Source organism: Pleurodeles waltl, chromosome 4_2 (genome assembly GCF_031143425.1).
Source record: "Pleurodeles waltl isolate 20211129_DDA chromosome 4_2, aPleWal1.hap1.20221129, whole genome shotgun sequence".
NCBI classification, from domain to species: Eukaryota; Metazoa; Chordata; class Amphibia; order Caudata; family Salamandridae; genus Pleurodeles; species Pleurodeles waltl.
In genome coordinates this window covers 442685258-442705552 of record NC_090443.1, presented here as the reverse complement: position 1 = coordinate 442705552, position 20295 = coordinate 442685258, and the positions used below count along the sequence as shown (strand labels likewise).

General features: G+C 47.7%; 1 protein-coding gene across 2 annotated transcripts in view; it reads right to left on the bottom strand.

Annotated features, from left to right (window-relative positions):
- LOC138292879 (volume-regulated anion channel subunit LRRC8E-like) overlaps window positions 1-19965 on the bottom strand; it is a 118203-nt gene extending 98238 nt beyond the window's left edge. Inside the window, exon 1 of one of the 2 annotated variants that reach the window (XM_069231727.1) lies at window positions 19519-19965. The gene's annotated coding sequence lies outside the window, so the exon portion shown is untranslated. Of the gene's footprint in view, window positions 1-19096 lie in introns of both variants that reach the window. The other variant, XM_069231726.1, reaches the window with a different exon arrangement.
- Between the last annotated feature and the right edge of the window lie 330 nt (window positions 19966-20295).

The window sequence follows — 20295 nt, the reverse complement described above, 5'->3', positions numbered from 1 at the left end:
AACATAGGATCAACATTCCAGGAGGCGGGAATACAAAGCAAGTCCTTAGCATACTCAAGATGCCTGCTGATTTGAAGAAAGGACTCAAAGCTAGATGGATGAACCCTTGTGGTTGGGATACGTAAATGCTTTGCCTTGGAGACTGACCGAGAGAGCCCAGAAGGGGTACATCTCAGTCTGTGGTCATCAAGCACACAGCCGTGATTCCAAGCCCCCCCCACTGCTAATGGAGGGACTTCAGCCAACATGGATGCAAATCTTATTGTCTGTTACTCAAACCCACAGCTGGAAAAACTCAGAATCTGTAACAAACAGGATGTAAGTATCAGGGTCTGGGTCTGCGAATCTGTAGCTCGAAGGTTCCATGATCTGTGACACCGAGGTCCCACTTTATAATGCTTAATGTCTGGTTCGTACAATACAATCTAGGGGCCAGCGCCTCGTAGCCTACTACTGGCATGTCTCAGAGTTTGACTCAAGAGCTTGCAGACCCTGTTTCCTGTGTTGGAGGCGGAGAATCTGGGTCATTTTAGTCATGTCATAAGGCATGCCACGCCCGGGAACCCTCAGAAGCTCAGTCCGCGACGAGCAACATCCTCTCAGGGCCTGTGACTCCGAGCTCACGGCTCAAAGTTCCCATGGTCTGTGCCCCTCGACTCCCTCCCCTCTTGGGAACTCTCAGAACCAGCTGGGAACTCTGGACTCTCACCTCGTTTGCATGAAGGGAGCTGGGGCCTAAACGTGGCGGGCGGAATAACGACGGGGCGCAGGAGCCCGCAACAGGAACTTGACCGTGCCGAGGCTGAATAGTACCAGGCTTCCCGAGAGACTATCAGGTGTGTGCGTCATGGTTCCCGAGCTGACACCCAGTGCCAAAGTGACCTGCCAAGGATCACAACACATGCAACTGGCAGTGACTCCGTTCACCGCCTGAACATCTGAAGGCGCCCGATCCAGCAGCCACCCACGTCTCCTGGCAGGAGGCCACGCCGGGAGAGCCCGCGCACTCACTGTGCACTAAAGTTATCATTATTTCCCAAATGGATGCGAGAGGTGTGGTGCGCTGGTTTGGTTCTGTCGGGTCCTGGTCACGTGGTTCACCACGAAACACACACACCAACTAGAGGGAACGATACATTTAGGGGCCAGAGCTCTGGACCCAAGTTTAAAACTCTGTGCTTCTCCGCTTGACGGTCTGATCTGTAGCGAATCCTCCTAACTAGGCCTCGGGCACATATCTCCCCACCCTACTTTAAAGAGGGAACAGGCAGCTGTGACCGACACCGATGAGTTGTCCATGATCGCAACAAGCATCAGTGAAGAGCTGTACCCTCCCCTGCCTTCAGCAGCAGTAGAAGCCCAGTGTGCAAAGTCCTGCGAGAGGACGGAGACTAGAACACGGAGAGCCTAAGATACCCCGGGCATAGCAATCACGGAGCAGAGGGTACAGTGCCAACGGGGCACGGGGTTTCGAGGCTCAACGAGCTCCAATTATAGACGTTTTTCTACTTCCAAACTCAGGGTGTTGGCGGCCATTTCCCTTGCTTGCATTTGGGACCAAGGTGTCTTTCTGCAGGGCTGCTGATATGAAGAGCAACCTGCTGGGTTAGAACAAGCAACGGGGGTTCAATTAGAAGGGAATGTTTTCCTTAGGAAGCAGACATCTGCAAAGTCAACTGGTCTAGCTTCAATATGCTAGGCCACAAACTGCATTTGGGTATATATGTGTTGTATATATGTGTTAGCGCATTGCCTATTGGATTTGTTAAAGGTTTTTCGTGGAAGCAGAAGGGAAAGAACAAGAGGAAGAACAACTGTTAAGTGACAGATGGAGAAACCAATGGGAAAATGAACAGAGGAAAAACAACAGGAAGCGAACAAACAAAAACTCAACAGGAAAGACACAAAGTGGAAAAGAACAAGATGGAAGACAGGCAAGAAAGAACACAAAACAGTGATAGATTGAATGGTTCAATTAATCTCAGCCACTGATAACTAGATGGGCATCCCATTGGTATTTTGCACACCATGTCCCCCTCAGTTTGGTAAATCGCCCCCACCCCCCCAAAATAGGGGGCAGCGCAGCCCCTTAGTACTTGGGCCGCCGTGGCCCAACCTCCCGCACTAGTTGTGCCTCGGACTGGCCATAGGCACTTCCGCCCTTACACCTCACGAGGTGTGGGGGCGGAAGTATAGGCTTGGGGGCTCGCAGGGGCCGCATCAGTTTCGGGCCCAGCCGCCGTACACTGGAGAGGGGGGGGGGGCTATTTAAGTACCCCCCCCCCCCCCCAAGAAAGGCTCTGGCTTTTGTGTACGGATGGCGGTCTTAGCACCGGGACCAGCGTTATCCCACCCGCCAACTCCGTTGTTTTTGAGGTTGGTGAGGAAGTACTAAAGTCACCATAACCAACAGAGGGGTCCCCAAGGCTGGGGCCCCAGGATAACACCAGAGGTAGGATCTTGAAGTCCTGAACCAACCTGCGGATGTATACATCAGCTTCGGGTGTAGGGAGCCCATATTGCGGGGGTGACCATGGGGCTCCTGGCCCCCCATTACACCCCCTCGGCAGATTGGTGTTTGGGGAGGTGGCGGAACCCTGAGCATGAGGACAAGGAACGGTGAAGTTGGGGGAGCCACCCCCCACCCCCCAGGGATACAGGTGAGGTACAGATCATCTGTGTGGTCCAAAGGAGGTTCAAGACAGGAAGGGATCCTGTCACATTGATTTATGGTTGATGAATAAACCTTATTGAAATGGTTTTTGTAAATGGTTTTTATAAATATGTTTTGAAGATTGTTTTGCAGGTGAATTATTACTGTTTGTGTTTTATGAGATAATTGGTAAAATATATAAATAAAATTCCTTCCAACAAATACGTTTTTGTCGGTCTGCGTGTGGCAGGTGTTGGGGTGAGGGCTCTCTGGTGGCCTCCGGGTTCTATGGATTCAGTCACCTGCAAAGCAGTCTTGTCTGTGTCCCCAATGGGAGCAGTCCAGCTTGAATTGCCAGGCCTGGTCCTCCCTGAAATGGAACAAGCAAACCAGGACCGGTTTCACCTTGATTAGGCTCATCAGACAGGTACAGCTTGGTTCCAGTGACAAGGTGAGCACAATACCCACGTCTTGGCATATCCATTGCACTTAGGAGACACACTGAATCATACAAAAAGAGATGGATGGAATGCTTGAATTAATCTCAGACAGTAATAATGACTCAGGCCGCATTCCAGTCCTGGCCTGGCAGTTCTGGATGCACAGTTCCCACTGGAGCAGGGTCAAGACTGATTTGCATATGGATGGGTCCAAATTGAGGTGGCATGGTGTGCAAAATAACGATGGACTGGGATGCACCATTGTGACTACCAGTGGTTGAGATTAATTCAAGCATTCCATCCATCACATTTTGTATACTTTAGTGTGTGTGTGTGTGTGTGTGGATGTGGATTTGATGACCAGGCATTCAATGGGCCACGTCAAGTCACCACAGCTCCCGCTACATCACAGACTAGAACCTTTGGCTATCCACCAACTCTGGAAGGAAAGGCCCAGTATCTGTCAAATGAGCAGATACTGCACTGCAGATTTATTGTGAATTGGGTTCCCATCTGATATCATTAATTATTAAGCTCGAATTTGAAACTTTACCAGAAAAATGTGTATTGTGTAAGGCCAGTTCAATGTTTTATAGTTACCATGTGTTTGCTTTTCTCACTGGGTCACCCCTTGTCTAGGGGACATTCCAAAGCTGGTTGGTACTCCTCTTTTGTAGTGGCACAAGGGAAATAAAAATGCTACACAGAATAATTCCCAATTCAGATCGACAGAACCATTTCCGCCATCACTTCTGTATTGTCAGTAAGTCACGCTAAGAGGAAATGGTACTTCCGGATATGACGTCTCGAGTTCGGGGTGCTGTAGCGCCTGAGGCTGCCACTCGCTCACGGGGACAAACAACGCTGCAGACCTTATCAGTTCCAGATTATCAACCATATGTGGCCACTGCACAGCACAAAATCGGGGATATTCCACCACTGCCCATCTGAGGTATGAAGAAGACTGGCACACGCGCTCTCCTCGAGGCCCAAATTGGACGGACGCCACAATATTTCTAGTAAAGCGCGGAATTAATTCCATCCTTTCGGGAGTTTAAGCAATTAAACCCGTCTTGCCCGAGCAGTTGATGTGGGAGTTTCCTGCCCCCCAGGCTTCTCAAGAGGCCCTGCCTCTGTCCTCATTACAGCCAAAAGAATAATTCATTTTCTGCACAAAAATTGCAAAAGTAAATAAAACAAGTCACCAGCATGCAAATTGAGTAAACAAATATACTTACACGTTGCTTCTTTTTGCACCACAAATTTGCTTTTTTTTGTGGCTCTCTGTTGATGAGTGATACAGGCTCTCCCAGCCCCGGCACCCACACAGAGTGACTTGCTACTCGTCCACTAATGTGCTTCGGAACCTCACCAGGGATACGAAGCACTATATGGAAGTAAATACGATACAACGCAACGCCGATGCCTTACCCAGCTATGCAACACAGCTCATGACCTCAGCAGTGGGGTGACTCACTGGGATGACCCCTCTCTTCTCCTACAAAATGCGACGAAGGCCCCCCCAGTCTCCCATATCTAACAGACATTCAATAGTCTTGGGCTGAATGGGAGCATCCTTAAGGGCTGGGGCCCCCGCTGGGTTGCTTACACCTCTGAATCTCAGGAAAGGACAGCAAGTTACTTAGTTGCAGCATAGCCTTTTATCAGGTTAAAACACTGAATACACCAGGACACCACACCACATCTCCATCCTTCGACAAACCTGTACGAGCAGAAATCGGACGTCAAAAGCCCATATGGTTCCTTGCCCCTCCTACCATTCAAAGCGGTTTCTTTGATGGGAATTTACACTGCTTGCCTTTTAATGCGCAGAGTATAATTTATCCTTACTTGTGATGGTCCTGGGGTTAGCCCAGGGCACAAGTCCTAAAAAAGAAAAAAAAAAAAAAGAAGTGGGGGTACTAACCAGCTTAGACAGTATACAAGTGACATCATGGCGCGTGACACTGCAAGTGGCATCACAGGAAGTGACATCATAGGACGTGGCATAACAACCCATCAACTCACAGGAAGTGACATCACAAGAAGTGACATCTGATCTTAAAACTTCACAAGTATGTTGAGCGAGTTACTAGATTTAACAAATGAGATTTTGAGTTGCGCCAAAAAAGTGAGACAACCCGATGCTAAATCTGAGCCTCAAATCCAACATTTACCATTTAAAATCTCTGCCACAAAGAAAGTGGCACAAGGAGAACTTGGAAATAGATCTGTTTTGCTTAATTGGTTGCACAGACTGCATTAAAAAAAAATCTTATAGGGTTAAGACACCTCAGGGAATAATAATATTGGTAACATAACTCTGGTGTTTAACACATTTGCTGGGCAGATGTGTGTTGTGTCTAGTCCCAGTTTTAAATCAAAGTAGCACATGGACAGGTCTCCTGCAAAGCACATCATGACAGATTTTTATTTTATGTAGATAGGTAAGGGTGCACCTGCTTCTGAAAATGGAGATTATTTTGTTACTTGCAGTTCATAAATTGTAATCCTTCTAATATACCACAGTAAGCTATGAAAGACGTGACCCCCTACACCTTGTAACCCTCACCATCCTATGTAACGCATCCTGTATACAGATGTCCAATTTTAGGATTTATCTTCAATGTATAATGTATACATCTCATGTAAAGCACTCTGTCACCACGCACTGTGATAAGTAGCGCTATAAAAGAAATAAAACAAAATAGTGATACTTAAATTGCTATTTCTGTAAATACAGGATTAGACTAGAATATTTGACATTCTTGCTGTGCACGCATACCTCATATATCCAGGGAATGACCTAAGTCAAAATCATACCTCTCCAAAGTATCCGTCAAGTGGCAACAAGCAGTGTGCCTCCCCCTCCCCCCCCCCCCCCCCCCCCTTCCATTGCATTTGCAGGTAGGCGTGAGGCTCCAGATAGCTCCAGCGAGAGCCAAAGGAGGCCTGATGACAACTTACTTTCGGCCTTGGTTTTGGCCCCAGTTTGAATTTAAAATTGAAAACCCCCCACACTCCCGTCTGCATGTTGCTGCACAGAAGGAAAGTAGACAACGTGCAGGCGCTGCTGAATGCATACCGGTGTTTAAACATGACACCGGGACGCGTTCACCATATTATTTTGTGGCACAACTACTTGGCAGGGTGGACGGCGTCAACCTTGTGAAAATAGTGGGTGTGCGCTGCGTACCCCCAACTTGGGCCCTGGGTTAGCCCAACCATGCACTCACATCAGAACAGACTACACCCCTCCAAAACAGCCACATTTACCTTTAAAGGCAATCGAGAGCCCCAAAAACATTTGGAATTATAATGCCTTCTGCAGAACACATCAGCCAGAACTCTGTTCAAGCACACAATAGATCACCAACATACCACTGGCCATGCTGAATGTCCATGTGCTCCTAACAATGCCCACCCAGGCATACCACACACCACCTAGCTACACTACTCTTCGAGAATTCTGACCATACACCCCAAAACATCCCCAATAAGGGAGTAAATGGCTATTAAAAAGGCATCCCACTACAGTTTTTACTGCCTCTTACCACACATATCTCTTTACCAGAAAATGAGTACCAGTGCCAACTTGTAAGCAATTTGTTTCAACCCTCCAGGACCCATCCAGCGAAAAATGTAAAACTCATTAACAATGGCGCATGCACCTTACTGCCCACCGACCACCACAACACCAGATCAGACTTCTTTCTACAAGGGAAATAGTTTTAAGGTCGTACCCACGATGCTGAACGACGCAGATGCCATACCACTGGTAGACTGTGCGCTACACAAATGTCTGCTAACACACAACCATGACATTATCATGCTTCAAACAAAAGATGCAAGACAGAAAGGACCAGAAGCCAGGCCTGGTCCTGCTATGCACCAAGAATATTGAACTTCATCCTAAAACAGATCCGTCACTCTATCACTTCAAGAAGACGCTAAAGACCTTCCTCTTCAGAGCATCTTGTCCTGAGGTAACCACCACCATTGTCTATCACCCATGGATTGCACCGAAGAGAGATCTCACGTGTGAGAATGTCCTACTTCCCTTTTTCGTGTACAAATCTCTGTTTTATAGCTTGACTCGAACCATTTAAGTAAACACACAGATGTGCAGTCTAAATTGATCCTTCAAACAAAATACGTTTTAAATAATTACCTTTATCCATTTTTTTGTAATAAGTTTGTAAAATTTTCTTGGGGTAAATGTTGGGGCAAAACAAAGCTTACTTTTCAATTTCTCGACAGAGAATACTGTACCCAAATTCAGCCAACTAGCGTTTCAGTAAGTTAACAATTCTCACAGCAGGAGTCGTCAACTCTAAATTACTGTAGACAACTTTAGCCCCACGGAGGCCGTCTTTCTCAAAAGCCACTGGCCAAACCTGGATGTGCGTGGTTGGACTGCGTAAAATATGCTGTCATTAGGGGTTGGAGGGTGAATTACGTCACGTCAGATACCCTCAGTATTTTGCCCAATCACAGTTCAGGCTCTCAACAAACCGAAAACTTCAAAATGTTACTTGGCTCCACTGTTCCTTTCGTGATACCTGAGCACTGTTTAAAAGCCTCCGTGCAACAAGCATTTTGTCTTTTTGACATCAGTTTACAGTTGTGCAAAATGTTGAAATCCTGCATGTTCAAGGAGACTGCGATTTGTTCTCCAATGTGCCAACGTCCTGCTGGCGACAAGAAACCATTACCTTTCATGGGACGCTGTAAGCGCAGTCCACGCGGCCTTCATCCAGCTGCTTCTGGGCACAAAGCGCCCTCCCCCATTCTTGAGGCCTGTGCGTGACGTTCAGCAGCTTCAGCCACAGGCAGGAGGTGCACATTATATATCCCATGGGTTCGAGGTACCACCAGCGCCCTATTAGGCTGCACACTGAGGTTACATTTGGAAATTAAACGTCGCTTAGGTGGCACCTGACAAACATGAATTAGCTTCAGCCAGGCTGAAAAAACATTTTTTCTACAAGTGCAGTGGCTGGCCATTTCATGTTTGGCAGGACACCACTGACAAAAGCTTTTATGGGGTACCTGAGTAATAGTGCAGGACTATTTATTGTATTACGCACCTTTACTAATATCAATTTGGATCGATTCTCAAAAGGCAAGTAAAAGTGACCATTCCTTCGGCGTATTAATGAGTTTATATCGACATTCCCCGAATAATTCATTTTTATCCCCATTTTAAATATTTTGGGGGCAACTCACGAAGGCCTCTAAGTGTATGTGAACCAGCACATTTTTACAAACTCCAAAATGCCTTTGTGGATAGGCCCCTAAGTTCCCAGGCAATAATAGCATTGCTTAAACAATCATACTTATAAGGGGCCTCTATGCCACTGAATCAAAGAAAGACCATGGCTCCCAAAATGCACAGACTTAATAAACAAACGCCCATAACCGAAAATAATAGCCAGGTAACGTGGAACAATATACCAACCATAGAATCACCTTCTTTGGCTGCATGACAAATCACCGGTCGCATAGGTATGTGAGCCAAGGAAGGCTCAGACCCAGCACAAGTCAAATATCTAGCTCTGGTATCGATTTGACAGGTCTGTTACTGCCAAGACAGGACACTGATCACTTCCTCCTTAGTGCAGTCTTGGCAAGAACTAAAACATCCAGCCACCTGAGAAAAGCTACTGTGAAACAGTAGGATCATAGATCCAACCAGTTTAACATGTGCAATGAACATGCCGTTTAAAAAAACATCACAACAAAAGAATCGAAATGGGCCTTGCGCCCCTGTAGCCGAGCAGAGCTTCACAGGTCCGTTCCACTGAGAACTTGTTACCCGAGAAGCTCACTTTGACCTAATTAAGTTTCAATCCGTTATTCATTTTATCTTGAAATAAACCGTTTCCTGCTTTAGATGTGTTTGCAAATCAGTTTCATTAAACGCAGTGCACTAATTGGGCTCTGTAAAGACCACTCAAAAGCATCACCCTGTAAAATGAGGGCTATGATTAGATAATGTCTTGTGGCTGAATTGCCACCGCGAGACCTGGCGTTTAACTCATCAATATACGGTTTCATTTCAATTTTACTGCAGGTATGGGAAAATAATGCAATTGTAATGTTACTGCAAGTATAAGAACATAATGATATTTGCAAACTGGTCCTTGTTAAGTACACTTTCATGTGCAGAAACTATGAACTTTAATAAAGCGTCACCTATACAATAATGCAAACTACTGAGCTCAACAGAACGTCAAAGTTGGCACAAGAGAATGGCACTAGTCTTTCACTGCAGCAAGCTACGATCCAAATTCGCAAGATCATTCCTTGGACCGCTTACTTCACATTTTGACTTTCCGGAACAAACCAGTTACCTGGCTTGTGGCTTGGCTCTTTTATGAACTGTGTAGCCTGCCCATCTCTCAAAGTTTTAGCCACGTGCTAACTGGCTTTCAGCGTCATTTGGAATATTTCCCAGTGCTCAGTGCCTCGAAGAGGTCAGTAAACCAATCAAGTACGTGACTAAAAGCAAAACCTCCCTGGTGGCAGTAACTAATAGCTGGCTGCACAGGTCAGTGTTCAAACAAATTATTCTTTAACTTCCGGTGTTCACTCCCACGCCTTTGACTGTCACACAACTTTTTTTTTTTTTTTTTTTTTTTTAAACACAAACAACCCTGGGGGGAAGGCAACCAATATCACTACGTTTTTCAGACTCTCGTGGGGCATTATATATATATATATATATGTATATATATATATATATATAAATGAAATCAGCAGAGGATCGTCATACTTTCTTCTCCCATATATTACTGCCCATCACACTCCAATAAACGTGAGCAGGGTATCAGGACGCATTGGTGCCGGTCTGCCTGACGACGCAGAGCAATATATTGCAATGTTAGTTGAACAAGATACAATGTGAGCACAGGATTGATATATATAATGGACCATGCGATTCTGAAAAATCTAGTGATATGGGATATGGGTTGCATTCCCCAATGGTAGTTTGTAAAAAGTATGTGACTTACTCTTGCCCAACCCTCTGTGCATTTCATTAATACCTCCCTATTTGGAGCTATCCATGTCTTGTGTATGGCGAGGAGATTCGAGAGGTGACTCGGTAACCCCTGAACAGGAGGCGCAGTCAAAAAGTTCTTCAGTTCCAGTTTCATGATGCTATAGCACCAGACAGAACTACTTCGCGGCACCGGCCTCATCACACAGGTGTATCCTTCCGCTCCCCTCATGGGGTAAGAGTTCTTGGTTAGTGCTGACACCACTGAAGCTAGTGCACGCACCTGGGAAATAATCACAGGATGAGCCCAACGTCTCCTCGGGAGCGCGTCGCGATTGCCGCCTCTTTTCCACCCCTTAAACTCCCTGTCTCTCTCCCTCAGTCTTTCCTTCACTTCTGCTTTCCCAATCCCTCACTCTTTTTGAAAGTTTGTCTTCCTCTTTGTCCTGCCTTTCTCCCTCTTGCTCGGAGTCAAAATCAGACGGTTAAAATCAGGCTCCGGTCCCACTAAGAGAACGCGATGCCCACACCTGCAACCTCGGGGACAAATTAAGCACTGCGGGCACCTTACTCCGGCTTTACCTCATGGCCCAGGCCACCCTCTCATTTACTGCCAACTCAGGAAGCGCCGGTTCTGGGGCGTCTCAAGAAATGATAATGTCTGAAAGGGTTCTGGAGGCTCTGCAAGAGATGCCGGCCCTGCTGAGGAATGGAATGTCTGTCAGACTCGTCACCATCTGTGCACCCTGAGCAGGAGTCTGGCACGGTTACTAGATCCATGCCGTCATCACCTCAGCGTGCCCTTCTGTCCTTACTCACGCTAAACACCACAGTCTCCTCCACCCGGGCTCGCAATCACATCTGTGTATCCAAGCTTCTACTGAGTCCACCTTCAGACCCAGCCAGTGCCCTTCGGAGCCGGGCCAGGCCCAAGACCACTCAGTACTGCTCTGCATGACACACCATGCCCAAAGCCACTGTGCCATTTAGCATCAGCTTATCTCCAATTCTACCTTAAGTGCCACCCCTTGGTCTTTACCAATACAGTGTGGCCTTTGGCATGGCAAGGCCCAATTTCATCTTTTTGAGTGCCACTCCCTGCCCTTCTGCGCCATGCTGCGCACCAAGTTCCATCTTCAGAGCCACCTTGCGCCCTCTAGCGTGCGCATGTGCCAGGCTGCACATTCCATACCACATCTTGCCCTTCAGCACTATGCTGTGCCCTTTATCACGTGCACAATCCACTTTAAGCACCACGACATGCCATACAGCACTATCAAATGCCCCCTTAAGCACCACCACTTGCCCAGTTACACATTATCCTCTAGGCTTCAGATTTCAGGCCACCCCTGCATGCAAACCCAACTCAATCAACACTGGGGTCTTTCAGTAGCACCCAGTGGGTCGCCTCACTCTCCTCAGCACCACCCTGTTGCCTGCTCCCACGGGCAATGTCACCCTATGACTGGTGCAGTGCCAGCCTAGAACAGGTCCCATCGGTAAAGTTATATTAAGTTTGGTTGCACCGCGCCAGTTAAGCATTGCTATCAGGATTTAAGTCTATAGAACGTGTATTGGGTGAAGGCACTTTTTGTGTTTAAGTACGACATTTTAGTGGGTTACTGCTCCTGCTGCAACTTCTACGTCAGTGTTTCAAACCCCAGCAGACAACGTTACACAAACAAAATAAACTCCGCAGTGTTTGTTAGCAGCACACGTTTATAACTCGCTTCCAGGTACATCCATATAAATGTAGTTATGTATCTTATTTTAAGGAGTTCACAATTTACAGCTGACTTTTTAATATGACACTGACCCCACAATGAGCGATCATGGGTCTTAAATTCCAAGCTGCCAATCCTATCTAGTTTAATAACATATGAAATAAAAGGCTGGTGTAGCGCCAACATCAAAGAAGGGTTCAAAGTAATAACAAAAATGAACGAGCTACAAACCGATGACGTGGAATGTTTCAAGAGTTACAATCGGTCGATAAGATTTATGTTAAGAATTACGAACCCGGCAAAGGAGGAAAGGAACGAACATACCTTGGGCATTTAATATAGCACGTGCTTAACTTCTAAGCCCATTCTACTGCAGCAGGAACCAGTCACGCGTGGGGTAGGTTTGTGCCAGGACTACAGAAACCGGAAGACAGCGGGGAGAAGGGCGGAGACAAGCATCTGGGGCAGCACTGACTGCTATCTCTGCGGTTTACAAAATGCAGCTAAAGTGATTTGCCCAGAATCACAGGCCTTGTGGTCAAATGCCGGATTCGTGGTCACGTGGATGGACAGATGTTAAGAAAAATAAACCAGCCTGGGTTGAAGCACTACATTTCTGGCAAAACTTGCTTGCAGCAAGCACGTGGATTTACAAAAACAAGTGTCTATTGTGTATACCTGGGCTTCAGAGCCACTTTAGTAAGTGGAACTTACTGGCAAGTGAATTTCTGGTACCCTGGCAAGTAAAAGATGACTTCTGAATTAAAAAACGACCGCTGAGCCTTTAGCTAAAACGCTTGCAGGCTGGTCAGAGTAACTGGAGCTACTTACAGCAAGTCAGAGCAGAACAGTGCAGCGACTTTACAGTGCGAGATGGGCCCAGGGCTCAGTGAAAATATTCCTAAATTATTTAGGTGTACTATACATGCTACACAGAGCTAACAAACACAAAATAGAACTTTACATATATCGTTGAGCACATGCCTAGGATCACAGAATACGACTTTAAACATAGTACGTGGCACACTGTGCAGTGCCGGGCACGTGACAAAGTATATGCTTTTAAATATTGTTGACAACATTATAACATATCAGACATTTAAATACAGCAAGTGACACATAAGTGTTGGACAAAAGGATTTTACTGTAAATAAACGAGTGCCTGCCAAACTCTGGTCGCAGAACAGCAGTTCTTAATTTGAGCCGGAGATTTCCAGAGCTCAACACCACTGCTTAATTGTCAGCACTAGAAATTATGACCGTCTGGCACACGGTAGCGCTATCTGCCTAATTTAGACACAAGCACAACAACAGTTGTTTATTAATTAAATATACATTAAAAAAATATTAATATATCCTCCTCTTGTAGCTTTTGGGGTGGCCAGTTATTGTGCCTGTATGGCACTGGCAGTGCTGAAGTGTGTTAAATACACAGCTTATGACACTAACACACAAAATAGGACAACATATGGTGGATAGTACAATACTATTGCAGACCAGTGTGTTAAACACAGCAAGTGCAAAAACAACAGATGATGGACAGGGTCAAGACTGACTTGCATATGGCTGGGTTCAAACTAGGGTGGCACAGTGAGCAGAAGAACGATGGATTAAACCCAGATCTGTGACTGGGGGGTGAGTGCTTGAAAGGTTTCAGCACTCTGTCCCTCATCCTTTTGTGTTGCTAAAGTTGCCCTAAGTGGGAAGGGTATGCCCAGACATGGGTCCCTTGCTCACTTTGCCACTGGACTCAGGCTAGCCTGGCTGATGAAGGGTGAAACCCTGAAACCGGTCCCAGGATGCTTGTTTGCGGTCCAGAGAGGACCTGGCCTGGCAGTTCGGGCTGGACTGTTTCCATGAGGAACGGGTTCAGGACTGATTTGCATATGGCTGGGTCCAAACAGGGGTGGCATGGTCAGCAAAAGAACGATGGATTAAACCCAGATCTGGGGGTGAGCGGTTGAAAAGTTTCAGCAATCTGTCCATCATCCTTTTGTGTTGTTAAACACAGCCAGGGGCACACTAGTGTTGCAGAAATGGGGACTAAATATAGCGTCTGGCAAAGCAAGGTGGCAGAATAGGGCATTAAATACAGAGCGCAGCACACAACTGTTGTAGAATGGTGCATTCCAAAAGCCGCATGGCACGCCAGTGTTGCAGACTAATGCATTAACTAAAGATCATGGTGCACAGGCTTTGTGAAGCCATGCATTATTTACACATTGAGGCATACTAGTGTTGCAGAACAGTGCACTGAATACAGAGTGTAGCATACTAATGTTGCATAACAGCGCTTTAAATGCAGTGTGGCCCTCTAGGATTGTTGAAAAGTGCACTAAATAAAGCACCAGTTAAATACAGAGTGTAGCAACTGATGCATTAATAGTGTATTAAAGACAGAGCATGTCACACAAGTTGTACACAACATAGCATTAAGTGCACAGTGTGGCACAGTAGTGTTGAACAACAGTATGTAAATGCAGAGCACAGCAGACGTGTAGGACAAAACAATCTGGACTGGCAGAAAAAGGACAGGGTTAACGTGGATAATAACATGGTGATGTATGTAGGCCACATTACAACACAGCTAAAGCACACATTACATTTGAGGCCAGCCACTACCGGCCAAGGGGCGGAGCCTGGCACCGTGAAACACAGGTGGGGCACCACTACAAGCCGACGTCATCTGTGTACGAGGAAGCAACTAGAAAGGAATGCCACTGGGAAGAAACAATTATCAAGATAGGTAGTTTGGACGTCTTTTGCTTGAAGGTCAGTATTTATAAAAATTTGGGGGGGGTGAGACTGCGCCAGGGGACCAAGGTATGGCCCGGTTGCCCAGTATCATTCCCATTGGGTGCCAGGGGGGATCCCTTGCGTAGGGTTGGCTCTGGCATGGTTGGATTGGGGACAGTTTTCATGCTGGTCCGCGCCCCCTCTATCTTGAGGGGGCAGGTGAGTCTCTCCTTGTGAAGCGTAATTGGTTTTGGGGGTGAACACGGCCCCCAGTTTACAGACGATGCCACAGGTGCCTGGTGGGTGGACAACCATGACTCCTTTTTAAAGAACATAAACTATTTGAGATGCATATTGTAAATAATTATGGAAATTTAAGGATGAAAAGAAATACTGTACATATGATGATGTTTTTTATGTCGTGTTTATATGGTTGTGAATAAATACGGCCTGAGAATTGTTATATTCTCTATCGCAGGAAGGTTTCAGTCTGCTTTGTTTACTGTGAACATAAAGTATGTTACTCCAAGCAGTGGATCATAGAGGGGAAACCAGAGTGAACTGTTTTTGTTTGTGGGTATCGAAGTGGTCCACCACCTGTGTGTACGAGGAAGCAACTAGAAAGGAATGCCACTGGGAAGAAACAATTATCAAGATAGGTAGTTAGGACGTCTTTTGCTTGAAGGTCAGTATTTATAAAATGAAAAATAAAACTAGGAATTATTCTGAAAATCCAACAAGAGACTGCCACTTTTGGAACTACTGGGAGGACCACTGACTGATAAAGACAATACCGAACATTAGCAAGGGGGCGGGGCGTCCAGCGGCAGAACTATAGAGATTAGGTTCCGCGGAGGAGGACTGGCAGGGAAAAAAGCCAATAGCTGCCGTTGGAAACCTAACTGTAAAAAAGTGTCAGCGGTTGCGCTATGGAAGCTATCTCTGAGACTAGAACACTCTGCCAAGGTTTTGAGAGCCATCGAGGAGCTCCTGCAGCGACAATTATTGGGTATCCCCACTTTCTCGGTAGAAATATTTGGAGTGGCTCTTATGGGTTGTCCAAATCGTGATATCTGGGCTCAGGAAGTGAGGTTTTGGCTTCCTTCTTTGAAACACGATGAAAGGTTACACGAAAAGTGGTGTTATTATCCCTCAATGGAAAATTGGTTTGTGCCCAGATTTTGGCTATTAGTGGAAAGCTGAAATCAATACACTCATTGTGTTCTGTTAAGTACAGTTAAGTGTGTGCCTGCGCGCCTGGCTAGCGCCAAACCCAGGGCATTACGTACTGGTGCAAAGAGTGCCAGGTGGTCAAATTCGTGTTTTGCGCATGAGATCATGCCTGACGTGGGGCTCTCTTGGCAAAGGTTATTCGATCCACGCGGTGCGGGTTGGGGGAATCAATAGTCAGTGGAGAGTTTGTGTGTATTAGCACGCTTCAGCACTGTGCATACTAGGACTAGCAGTTTTTATTTTTTCGAATATAAATGTAACCGCACCAGTTCACGTGTGGAGACTTATTTCGGCTCTATAGGAGAAGCTGCAAGTGCATTTGGAGAGTTTTTCCAGGCGGCCCAGCTCGTGGCAGTGTGTGCCACGTTAAACGCTATGCCATCTTAACTGCTCAAGGACACCTAATGCTCTCCGAGCTCTCGTGCGCTCCTGGGTCCTAAGAATAACTCCCAACCAGGCCAATGCGGGCACACCCACTTCTCCCTCTGCCGGCCCCAGCCCGGTAGCCCCCCCCCCAGGACTCCCTAGTCCTGCAAACTTTGGCGCCGGGGAGGGAAGCCCTCTGTTTAAAGGGACCTGCGCCAGTGGACGACCTTGCCCGTGGGTGGCGAGGCCTGTAACTGGGGAGGGTAAACCTGCTGCCATGAGAGCCATGTAGCTTGCGGAACAGAAATCTGTAAAGGGTGGTGGGGCGGCATTTCCCCGGTCTCCCCCAGTTCATTGCAGGTGCGCCACTGTTACCGGATCCATCTGTGAACAGAGGCTTGAAACAAAGGCACGCGCAATAATGCTTCCTGTCACGGAAGCTGCCCGGGGAATTCATTTCAGGGAGGAACACCTCCCCACCTGCCAGCCTTTAGGAGGGCGGACCCAGTAAAGCCCCTGTGGGTGAGCCGAGAATATGGGAGGTCTCAAAGAAGTTTATGGCGCCGAACAACTGTTTGGGAAGTATTTCAAAGCTGAGGTTGCTGGCGAGGGTGGACCAACGCTTGGAGGTTAAGTGAGGTGTTAGACGCCACTGGAGGCCGATGCAGGTCTGTGGAGGTTTTATCTTGCACTTGAAATATAGAGCTCGAACAGCGGAAGTGCACAGTTGCTGGGAGGTTTGCTTTGAGACTGGTCCGATAGAAACCCATGGAGACACTGGATTTGTGTAGGAGTAAATCGAGGACGATAATTCCGGAAGTGTTGATACTTTGTTCACAAGGGTGTGTGGAGTGAAAGGAGCGCAGTCACCTACTTTACACAGTCTATTCAACCCCCCAGTGACTCTCAGGTCACCAAAGGCCATGGAGTGTTTTTTTTGTTGCAACACCTTTGAATCAAATCAAATACCAAGAGGGAATTTACTGTGTGTGTATCTACATACATATATATATACATACACACACATACACACACACACACACACTCTGGAAACATAGCCTAGATTGGGAGGATTGCTCATTTTATTAAACCTTTTATATTTTGTGTAGCTTTAGCCATCTGCTTCAAGACATTTCTTGTAATTCTGAGAGTTGCAAAACTGGAGGAACTATACACTTCATCAGACTGAAAGCAGTTTCATTTCTGATGCGGGCTCTCCGGTCAGCTGCTTCTGCACTCGCCAGCCCAGGTCCTGTAGTTTTAGGTTTCCCACATACACCCAGAACTACAAATACCAGCTAAAAAAGCCGCGCAAATTCTAGTAAAGTTCACGCTCATACCCCATCATCCGTTTGCCATTTGACGTTTATTTTTCCCTCTACCGGAATGCGGAGGAGAGCCTGGATGGGAACCCGTCGATTGAGGTGGCTGCACATCTCACAACCACGGGCCAATGGTACACACTGAAGCCGAGGGACGCCCTCAGGACAAAGTGAGGCTTAGGGTGCATAGGGGCAACTGGGCCAATGCACTTAGTGCCTCTCCTCTCAGTCACAGCCATAAGTATGCAGGGGCATGTAGGCCCCAAATTATTACGGGGAAGATGAACTACAAGTCCCAGCATTCTTGTAGCTATTCACTGAAAACCCAAACATGGCTGCGTGTGGCAGCACGACAATGGGGCTGGTGAGAGTTGGGCGGTGTGTTTGACAGCAGGTACCTTACTTAAACCAACTAAATCATCGCAAGGATTGAGTTGTACATATTATGGATTAAATTACGCAGAGAATTGAGGCAAAAAAAGAATAATACGGCGTGAAATAAAAAGTTTCAGGCTCGGGGCAGGCCCAGAACAAAGTAAGGCACACCCAGTGCTTAATTTGTGTTGGTGGTTTCCGGTGCTGAGCACCGGCACTTATTTTTCTGCCTCAAGCTGTGAGCTAAAGACAAATATGGGAAAGATGGAGGAAGAGAAAAATGAAAAGCAGTCACAAAGGGAGAAAGGAGAAAGGTGCAAGAGTGAGCTGAAGGGGCAGGGAGTGGCTGTAAATGAATTGAAGAGGTCGGAGATGGCTTCAGGATTAAGCTACCTCAGCATTCCGTGCTCGCGAATTCAACTGCAGCAGTCGTGTGTTTCAGAGAGTTTTGGGCACCGGCACGTTTTTATTTACAAATTAAGCACTGTTCTCACCGGATATCTGCCCCATTTTTCAGTGGGACTTCAAAAGTTATTTGTGGGTGCCAGTAATGTATGAACAGTATAAAACGAAATGTTGCCATTTATGTCATTGAGACTCTAGAATGTGCTCAAGACGAGTACGACACGTCATATGTGACCTGCAGTGAGATAACCAAGAAAAACTCCCACTGCTGAGGTGGTGCCAAGCAAGCAGAGGGCCACAACTGAACGGTGCGCTCTGCCGTGGACTCAAGTACTCAGGGCATGGTCTGCCAACCCCATGTAAAGTAGCACAGCGCACGGTCTGCCCTCCTAATACCAGAGACTCAGCATCGCATGGCATGGTTTGCCCATCGAATATCACCCAGAGACCCATCTGTGCAGAGAGAGGTCTGCGTCCCTAAGGCCACAATCTCATGTGCTCCCTTGTGACCCCAAGGCAATGTCTCACTTCTCATAAAGGGTTGCAAGGGTTAGCATCAAAACCCCGAAAAAATACGATGCAGGTCCTCCCGCTCACTACAGAATGCCGCCCACCTCTCCTTCTCCGCCGTTGGCAGCCTGGCACAAGGCAGGACCGGGAACCGGCCAGGAGCGAACAGAAGGAACACTACGGCAGGTCATAGTTTTAGAGCCTGAAACTCCCCCGCGCCCCCACTGAATAAAGGCAAAGCAACCCACGTGTGCCCCTTTACTGAGGTGTGCACGCTCAGGATAAGAGTGAGGGAGGGGTCTGGCATGGCGAGCAACCAGGGCACTTACCGGCTCGGGGGCTCCCTCCACGCAGGCTCCGGGGGGCTCAGCTCCAACGATGATCAACAGCACAGGCGCATCCCGGGCAGAGCGATCCCTCCGAGTTAGTAATTTTAGTTACGTCTCCCTTCTCGAGGTCTGCCCAGACCGCAGAGGTCTAGCTCCCGGGCTGCGCGGGGGCAGCGGGTCTCGCCTCCGCCGGCAGCAGTGAGTGCACTCTCTGAGGATCCCAGATACACGGAGCTGCGCCCCTCCTCCCGCGAGTCTCTCCCTCCAGGCTCGGAAACGTGTCTGCTCTTACTCCACTGCCAGTGGGTCTCTCGTCCCAGGCTAAGCGGGTCCCTCCTGACACTCCGCACGAGGGAGGGATTCTCTCCACACAGGCTCAGGAAGGCTTCTCTACTCACAGCGCAGTTGAAGTTTCCTCTTACCTGGCCTAGTGGGGTCTCCCAAGCGGTGATTCCGCCCTCACAGCCTCAAACGAGAGCGGCCCGTCTGCCTAGGTCCCTCTTCCAGCGCCCAGCAGGTCTTTCTCCTCACTCCAGGAGCTGAGAGCCTCTTCTCCAAGCCTTGGCAGTTCCCGCCTCTCGGCCCCAACAGGTCTCTTTCACCCCACTGGCTGGTGCCCTCTCCCAGGCGGGAGACTTCCTAAGCGTGGCCGAGGAGTCAGCCCGGCTCACGCCTGAATGGAGCTGGTGTGTATTCATGCAGGGAGGGGCCCCGGGAACCAGCAGGAAAAAAACATAAATAAAGTGCAATTAGGAGGCGGAGAACCAAAGAGCAGAGCAGGAAAACAAGAGAAGGAGGGGCAGGGGTAGCAATTAACCCAACCTGAGAGACTCCTAAATCAGGGAGAGGGCAGCAAGCCCCCCTTCGCCTGACAGTCGACACTGCCACAGCCAAGATAAATGTGCAGCGCCTGCAGGAGTGAGGCGATATGTGAGTGTGAGCAGGCCAGTCTGTTGCCCTCTACCCAAGCCAGTGCAGCAGAGCGAGTTTATAAAGTTATTTATTTGCGCTAAAGAAAACCGCAGAAACTTCCCAAAACTCTTACGCGCCACCCTGTCACACGCCCCTCATGCCCTCGACTACTGCGAGCCGCACCCCTCCCACAATGCCCAGACGCTCCTGGGGCACCCGCCACACCACCAGACTTCTCAAGAATCCCAGTTCCGTGCGCGAGTAACCCACCCAGACCAAGTATTCCT